Here is a 9,794-nt window from a genome sequence, read left to right as displayed (position 1 = left end):
AAACATTGAGTCTTACAGGTCAGAAAATTTCTGTATCATAACTATTAAATGCACATAAATCTTACTCATATAGTTAAATCAATCAGTTTTGATAAAACAATAAAAAGGACATCATAAATCCAATTTATCCTTCAAATACCTATTTCAACGACCTGTTTCTAAAATTACAAATTACATAATTAAATGAAACACAATCCTTCCAAACATTAAACAAAAAACAGGTACCCGAGTCGATCAGCTGCTCACAGCCGGAAAGTCATCAGAAGTCGTGAATAGGTCTAGCCCACATCAATGGAAAACTATCAAACAGCTGAACATTTATAGAAGCCATGCTGATCTGAAATAGAAAGTCCCTTTATTCTACGTAAAAGTACATTAGTCCAATCCCAGAAAAAGTGACAATCCAAAGACAAGCGGCCAACAGTAAATGTCAAAAATATTTTGATTACCTTAACTTTTGCAAAATTTCGCAGGATGCAGACGAATATTGTTTGTGACTTTTACTCTTAATCAGTAACAAGCTGATTTTGAGAGGATGAACTTCAATTGATACCGACGGCAAAACTATCTTCTATAGAAAAAGTGAAGAAATGTTTTAAAAGCAAGTAATTCGTTTGCATATTGAATCGACGCTATAAATATCTTTTTTTTTTTTAAATCTGCTTTTCATTAATCAAGGTTATTGCTTTCTGAATTGGAGAAGTAGGTTTGATGAAACTCTTTAATCCTAATCATTATATTCATGTAATATTAGTAGAGCCATATACTCATGCAGTATTTCCTACATACAGTGGGAAAATATCTGTGCAGATGATTAGAGAAATATGAACATCATATATGTATACGTAAAAACAAGTTCAAGCTTTACTTGCTAAATTCTGTTGAGAAACAATTGCGCATTTTATTAAAAAAAAAATAACTATTGAGAGAAACATCAGCTAACAAAATAAGAAACAAGTGCAAGTTTTATTTTAATAAATAATTAAAGAAACAGCAGCGTACTAAATGAGAAAATTTTAAATGAAAGAAAAAAACTGCAGCATAGTGAATAACATACAAGTGAACGTTTTATTGTTCCCCGCTTTCGCGAAAGATATGGGACATTAAATCTCATTCGATTGTCAGTCTGTCCGTCACAAAAACTTTAACCTTGGTCATACCTTTTGAATGAGAAAATATAGGGGTTTCATATTTCACAAGTAAGACCTTTTCAAATTTAGTATGATTTTGCCCCGTGACCTTGACTAGACATTTGACCTGCTTTTCAAAAAAAAAAAAAAAAAAAAACTTTGGCCATAACTTTTCCTCCAGGAGAGACAGGGATTTCATTTTTTTTTCACATGTGCATTACTTGTCACAAGACCTTTCGGATTGTGTAATGATATTTGACCTCATGTCCTTGATCTTGAGGTTTGATGCAGTTTTGAGAAACTTAAATATTTGCCATAACTTTTATTACTTCAATAATTTATACCTTTTGGTAAGACTGACAGGCAAGACAGGACACACAAACAGGACAGTTACATTATGAAATAAATAATTTCATCCCAACCGCTAAGACATCGAAAGCAGGGGACAACAATTCTTTAAAATTGCTTGTTATAATAAATAACTACAGAGAGGAACATTAGCTTTCAAAATAACAAACAAATGCACGTATTAATAAGTATAGAGAGAAACTTCAGCCAAAAAAATAGATTGATTGATTGATTGTATGTTGTTTTACGTTCCTTTTGAGAATTTTTCACTCATATACAGAAGTCACCATATACCGATGAAGGGCTTCAAATTTAGACCTTTACTCGGCACTCAGGGCCATTGTGACACAGGACCTCGTTTTATAAATTCCCGAAACTTTCACTTCAAAGTGCCTAGCGCTTGGCGAAGGAACAGTTGCTACCTTTTTTTTTTAATCGACTTTGGTCAGTCGCGGCCGTGATTCAAACACACGGCCTTCCGATCACGGAGCGAACGCTCTACCGATTGAGCTACCGTGACGGTAAAATTAGACAGAAGTGCACGTTAAATTTTAATAAATTTAACTTTATTGAGAAACATCAGCTTACAAAATAATAAACACGTGCACGTTTAATTTAAACAAGTAACTATAGAGAAAAACAAAGCTTTCAAAATAACAAACAAATGCACTTTTTTATTTTAACAAATAACTATTGAGAGAAAGAACAGATTACAAAAATAACAAACACGTTGCAGTTTTATTTTGACAAATAACAGTAGAGAAAAACAACAGCTTACAAAATAACAAACAAGTGCACGTATACGCATTATTTTAACAAATAACAATAGAGAAAACAGCAGCTTACAAAATAACAAACAAGGACACGTTTTATTTTAACAAACACTGATAGACAGAAACAAAAAAAAAATGTTTTTTACATGTCATTCAGGTTGCAAACACAAGAATTCTGAAGTTGATATAAGTTTAAGTTTCTTATTAACAATATCTATGTAGATTTTGAAGATCAAGTCTTCCTACAATCTGTTGGACTTCCTATGAGTACTAATTGCGCCCCGTTATTTGCAGACCTATTCATATGAAGCAGAATTTATTCAATAACCTCTACATGAAAAGAAGTTTCTTGTTGTGGCCTTCAATTGGACATTTAGATATTTATCAATTGAATATATTTTTTTTTATTCCTACGTTGATTCAATATATCCCCTTGAACTCGAAATAAAAGACAGAGTCTGACACATCTATTTCATATTTGGATATTTTACTAGAGAAAGACGTTACTGGCAAACTAACAACAAAACTTTCATTCGGCAAACCTCGGATGATTCCGTCGCCTTCATCAAACCTCAGCTGTACGACGTAAGTTGATATGCGTCTCCGCCTAACGATACGGCTGGCGGTTTACCGCTTAGGGAAAACGTGACGCTTCGAATAGGGTAATATACAAGCATATGACATACGATAAAAATCTTCAAGAGATTTAAGGTAACACTTAGAATAACACTTACTAAAGAAAGTGCAATTTAGTATATTTGACATAATCACGTTTGTTTACGAATGGAAATCAGCACACTATACAAGTGTAATACAGGGAGCAGCCATATTGTCTCTAAAGTAGCCCCGGTTCAATGTCGGTTTACACGATACAGCTGAGATTAGCCCAGATGAGGTACGAATCGGCCGAGGTGTGCCGAGTGTAAAACTTTATGATAAACGTGATGATTTCGACTTTTCTATCGTCGAATTCCCTTATTTATGCAGCAAATACAATTATCACCTATATGTGGAGTTTATATCTCCCAGATGAATTTATGCGCATCGTTGTTCCACGTACGAACAATTTCTAAAACGAGGCAAGATATTTTGATACATGAATATCAATAGTCTTGTTTTAAGTCAACATTTCGCAAATGTTATGGTCGACTTTTATGCAAATACAACCTATCGTTAAGTCGAATGTTCACATTTGTTTATCATAGAGTTAGGTAATTACTTTGACACTGAATTGTCTACGGATTCTTCCGTTTGACCGATCATGACAAGGCTCACGCGGCGGGAGTGACACTTATTTCTCCATGGCATCTGATCCACCTCTCTTTCTTTAGAGGTCCGTGTCGCTCTGCTCCCAAAATACATTGTTCCGATGGACTGGATTGATTACTGTTCGTTATTTTCATATTGTGTCAGCTTACAAAATAAAACATGTTTTATTTTAACAAATAGAGAGAAACATCTGCTAGCAAAATAACAAACAAGTGAATGTATTATTTTAACAAATTACTAAAGATAGAAACATAAGCCAAAAAAATGAAAAACAAGTGAGCGTTTTATTTCTTACAAATAACTTTTAAATGAAATATGAATTAACATTACTAGAAACAAGTGCACGTCTTATGTTGACAAATAACTGTAGAGTGTTTGATGAAAAAGATCAGCTAATAAAATAAAACACAAATTCAATAATAACAAATAACTGAAGATAAGATGAGAAAAATACCAGCTAAAAAAAATAAGAAGCAACTGTGCATTTATTTCTTATAAATAACTGTAAATTGAAATCTGAGTTAAAATTCTAGAAATGAAAAAAAAAGGTGAAGATAAAGAACAGCGATGTCGAAAAAATACAAAAAAAAAAAAAAAAAAACAAACAAACAAACAAAAAACAAAACAAAACAAAGTAAAACAATTTGTGAAAAGGGCACAAAACACGGCCTGTGGAAATTCCTGAGGTGGGATCAGGTGCCAAGGAGGCGTAAGCATTCCGTAGAGACCGGTCACACCCGGTTTGAGCCCTGCGTATTGATCAGGTAGACGGATTAATCAGTAGTAAAATTTAGTATAAAAACAAAGACCTAACAATTGGTATGAAATATGTCAGTCAAAATCCGACCTATTAATAGGTTATATCGTTGAGATATGTTAACAGAGTCACAGAAATTCTGTGAAAAATTCAAAGGATGTCAAAAACATTGCGATCGTTTTATGCAGGTTGATAAAGAATTAATGATTGTGTCATTTTTGTAGAATAGGACGACTTCTACAAAAACTCCATTATGTGTTTTAACTATTTCAAGATGTTATTTGACTCCCCCCCCCCCCCTATTTAAAAAAAATAGAGCAATTCCGAGTCAATAGTTGTAGTGTTAATTCTCTCGGACAGACGAACACTGGGGCGTAGTCGGACAAAATAATCCTCAAATATCTTGTCATGCTCAAAAAATCAAATAAAATGAAATAAAAATACGTAAAATAAAATAAATACTAATTATTTATTATAGTATTATACATAAAGGTTTAGTCGATGATTCAGCATTATTTGTAAGATTGAAAATGACGGAAAACTGCTTGAGTTAATACGAAAAATTACAGTATATAATTGTATATACTTGCAAAACAATTCACCTCTTTTTTGCCGCCTGACAATTGTGTCAGTATCATGATTACCTGCGACGCCATATATTTCGTAAGACAAAAAGAGAGATAAAAGAAAAAAACGTGACTCTACTTTTCCACGAACATTGCCTTAAAAGCACTAAGGCTGAAACTATATAATAGTCGAACAGCATTTATTTCGATAAATCTTCTCTTAATAGGCATAATTCTACATGAAACTGGATTGATATTCATTGATAAAATTTAGTCTGTCCCTAGGCAATTCTAGACTCATTTTTACCGTGAAATTGTGTGAAATTTTACTATATGGAAATGTTTTTGTCTGGCTATAATTCACAACTGTGATCCATGGCGCGGTGCCGCTGACGGATAAGTTTTCAAATTCAAACATTATGTCAGTAGATACAGCTCGGAAATCAAAGTGATAAAATTAACGGAAATTTCGTAATAAACAACTTCCATCTCCAATTCCGCTTCGGAATGGATTAGGAAATGTGCTTTTCCCGTGTTTATCACATGATTATCGACTCCGCTACCCCTCGGCTTGAGGATTCGGTCGATATCATTTACATGAAAGAGTTAAATAGATAATAGTAACTGCAACCTTTTTCTCACCTGTACGGTGGATAGTGAAATCCTATCATACCGTTAATGGTCTCGAATTCATGTGGCATCCAAAATCGATGGTACTACGTGAATAGAAGTGAACAACTAACATTGCTGAGTTGCAAGTTACGTCACTGCTAATGGAAAAACGGACAAGCCACTGTTTGATAAGTAATTTAAAACACGATCGCCCTACACCTGTATTCTGTTGAAGAACGATAACAACTGGTTCATTTTTTGTTGCAGAAAAAACAATGATGTCCGTTGATAGAAGATCTATCGATGTGGTTGCGTACAATAAAAGAATTTTCCTTTTTATTCCAAAAAAAAAAAAAACAGTTGAATTGCAACTTAGATTTAAGATACATTTACTTTAATTGTATTTATGCTAATATAGATCCCCACTGCAGTCAGGCTACAAACCCGTAATATAGACATCCAAAAGCTATAGGACATGGGATACTAAAACAAGATTTTATAGAGATTTCTAAAACCGTGAATATGACATTATTATTGCTAAAAACACAAAACACATATTTTCACTTAGTAAATATAATATAATATAATATAATATAATATAATATAATATAATATAATATAATATAATATAATATAATATAATATAATATAATATAATATAATATAATATAATATAATATAATATAATATAAAGCATCAATGGGTTCCTTTTTCTATGAATACACAGGATTTCCAAGTACACTGCAATGTAAATCAATAATATATAATTATACATGAAATATATCAATATCCAGAAAATTCATCAGTATGTTTTGTGGAGATTTCAGCTTTTCATGTTTTGCATTGAATTTCATTACAGAATTTTCTGGGGAAATGCAAAACTGGACTTTAAAAAAATAGGAAAAAGATTTGTACAAACTTTAGTACAAATTTCTATAACCTATATTTGTTGAGTATCTATATCCTTATAATGTTTACATATTCTTCAATATCTTTATTATTATTTTTTTTTACAGTGTCACAGTGTTACATACTTATGAACACATTTAACTGTTATTATTAGTTTTACTGTAAGATCAAGGGGTTGAAAAATTTCTAGCCCTTACTCAGAAACATCGAGCAAACGAGAGAAATAAGAAAATAATAATTTAATATGAACAACACAAATGAAGGATTTTGGACAGTATACATTGCGTGTATATGCAATAAATGTAGTTCCCAATATAATAAAACTGCACGCAAGGATATATGTCACCTAAGTTGCAAACAAAGTACAAAATGACTGTTAAATTCATGTAAGCTTGTCATATTATAGTCCTGCTACGATCTGATTTCCTCCTTATGGCGTCACCAATTAAAAAAAAGACGTGGTGTAAATAAACTTGAGATTAGATGTTTTTGAATAATTTCCTGTAATTAAATGGCACCTTGAATAAAAATAGCGACAGTGGAAATAGTAACACATTGTAACGAGCTCACCGGAAATGGAATATTGCTATCGAGATACAGCAGTTATACTGTAATAAATGAGACAGAGTAACGGTGTAGATCTTACTCCGATTACAAGGTCAGTCAGGAACACTTTAATTTTTATTGTTTTGTTTTTTCTTAACAAAAAATCTAGAATTGATATTACCTATTCTACTGTATCATTTTATATCTTTAACAGATATTTTGTTATTAATCCTTTTGTAAGTGATAATAAGTTTTGTGTGCAGGATTAGATTCTTATAAAGGACTAAGAACGATTGTCAGAATGTCACAATAAATTCCATAATAAATTTACATTAATAAAATTCATATTTTAATGTGTAATCGTCATTTTTTCCTCTTTCTTTCTTTTTTTATTCTATTATTTTTCTTTCTTTCTTTCTTTTTGAACAACGAATGAAAATTTGACATGGTGCTAGATTCCAATTGGCTATTTAAGGCCATTTCTCTATTACCATTATAATAATATCATTCTTAGGCTTAGCATAGTATACAATACATTTCAAAAAATAATCCATACAAGGAGCAGGTGACAGAGCCGTACAAACACACAACCGTTATTGATAGAAAGTCAAGATTTTCGAAAATTTAATGTTCACAAGTAGTTGAAGTAGACAAACTGCGTTTTGTACCAAATTCTTACATTTCTATCCTAAGATAAAATAAAGTCATAAAGTCCACCGTTCTTTTTTCTAAATTAAATTTTAAAATATCAATCACAATTCTAAATCTGGTGTTGTAAGGTCAATGCGTCCGATCTTTTAAAAGAAGAAAGCAAATGTATCAATTGGTTAACATCCGGTCTATGCAAGAAAATCCTGTTAGTTTCGTGAATGTCATATATTTTATTTCTGGCGCGTGGCATAATTATGAAGCGCTTTGTATGTGTGATTTTGATCCTTTGAGTGAGTTTGGTCGATATCTATATTGGTTTGGTGAAAACACCGTAACTGTCTTTGGTCGAGGTTGCAAGCGACACTTGAACCCTTGGCGTGTGGCTGAATGAATTTTTGATTGATAGATTCTTTTGTTAATCTCTAGCATGTCTGAGTCAATGTTCAAGATGATGTGAGCTATTGTTTATTTTTTCATGGAAAATCGTGGGAAATGTAATACTAGCCAATTTCACATGGGAGTTCTTATTTAAAAAAAAAAATAGTGAAAGGTTATTCTATATATGCTAGAATTTAGCTATTCCACACAAAATATTCTTGAGTTTAAGAATATGAAAAGAATTGCATATATTATTAAGAATATTATTTTCGAAGTGAAATAATAACATCATATAATGCGCTATTGTGATGCTTTTTGGCCCGAAATAGATTTCCTCATTGTTTGTATAACCCTTATGTTTTCTTCAAGTTACTTAAGTAATATGTATAATTATCCATAGTAACTCACATTTAGTATATATCTGTATATTTCAATGATTTCTGATTCATTGTGGAGGTATCATATGCTCAAATTGACAGAAGGTTATATATACATTTACATGTATATATAGGGTGTAGCTACAAACATAACATTACTTCGTAACGTGTGGCTATTAGAGTATTCAAAAAGACATTTACTTAGTACTCTTTTTCATGGTTGAGTGCCAAAATAGCTAAAACCTCATCATATTTTCGCTTAAATTATTGATAAATAGATTTAACATTTTTGAATGTTTAATAGCTTTATTGTTTAACTTTGTAGGTAAAATGAATAATTACATTTTCAAAAGTGAATACTGTAATTTCTATTTTATTTTATTTATTTATTTATTTATTTATTTTTTGAATAAAAGTGATATTTTGTCACAGTGTGAAAGAATATCAAAGTGATATTCTGTCACAGTGTGAAAGAATATCAGAAGTGCGGCAAATCTTTCGATTTTCCTTCCTTCAAGAACATGTTGAAAAAAAAATACCCCCTGGCCTGTTATAAGATGAGTAAATAAGCCATCCTAACACAGACACTAAACTGCCAAAGTTTTCCCAAATATTTTGTTGAAATCTATGCTTATCGTGTTTTTAATCTCACAATCGCTTAGCTATGACGTCTCAACCACTATATCAAAAAAACTGTCCCACGAGTGAAAAAATTTCCATATCCAAGTACGCCCCCTCCCCCCAACACACACACTTTTTGTTTGAGCACTGGCAAATTCCAGAATTTGGGCAGTTAAGGTTTAATTTTTTGGTTTTTTTTTTTTGGTTGTTGTTGTTTTAGATTTTTTCATTTATTTATTTATTTATTTTTTGTAGCAGGCCTATTTTTGTATTCATATGAAGCAAAACTTCTAAATGAAAGATAAAGTCTCTTACTGCGGCCTTCAATTCAACATCTAGATACATCGACGACGTTTTCTCAATTAATATTCATTTTCATTCCTACGTTGATTCGATATATTCCTTTGAACTCGTAACGACAGAGTCCGACACATCTGTTTCATGTCTGGATATTTTATTAGAAAAAGACGTTAATGGTAAGCTAACAAACTTTATGATAAACGTGATGACTTCAAATTTTCTATCGTCAACTTTCCTTATTTGTGTAGCAATATACCCTTATCACCTGCATATGGAGATTGTGTTGTCCAGTTGATCCGATAAGCAAGAGCATGCTCTATGAACGAACAATTTCTAATACGAGGCAAGCTATTGACAAACAAATTGATGAAACAAGAATATCAACAGTCTCGCTTGAAGTCAACATTTCGCAAATTCCATGGCCCTGTCAGCTAATACAATCTATCATTAAGTCGAATGCTGACTGACGTTTTTCATACTTATTGTTAGGTCATTATTTACACATTGAACTGTCTACGGATTTTTCAGTTTTCCCGACCATGACAAGGAGCACACGG

The sequence above is a fragment of the Saccostrea echinata genome, unplaced genomic scaffold (genome assembly GCF_033153115.1).
Source record: "Saccostrea echinata isolate AGI-Se365-2 ecotype Australia unplaced genomic scaffold, CSIRO_AGI_Sech_v1 ptg000054l, whole genome shotgun sequence".
In the NCBI taxonomy this organism is placed as follows: Eukaryota; Metazoa; Mollusca; class Bivalvia; order Ostreida; family Ostreidae; genus Saccostrea; species Saccostrea echinata.
The sequence above is the reverse complement of the archived record's forward strand: the minus strand, read 5'-3'. Positions refer to the sequence as shown.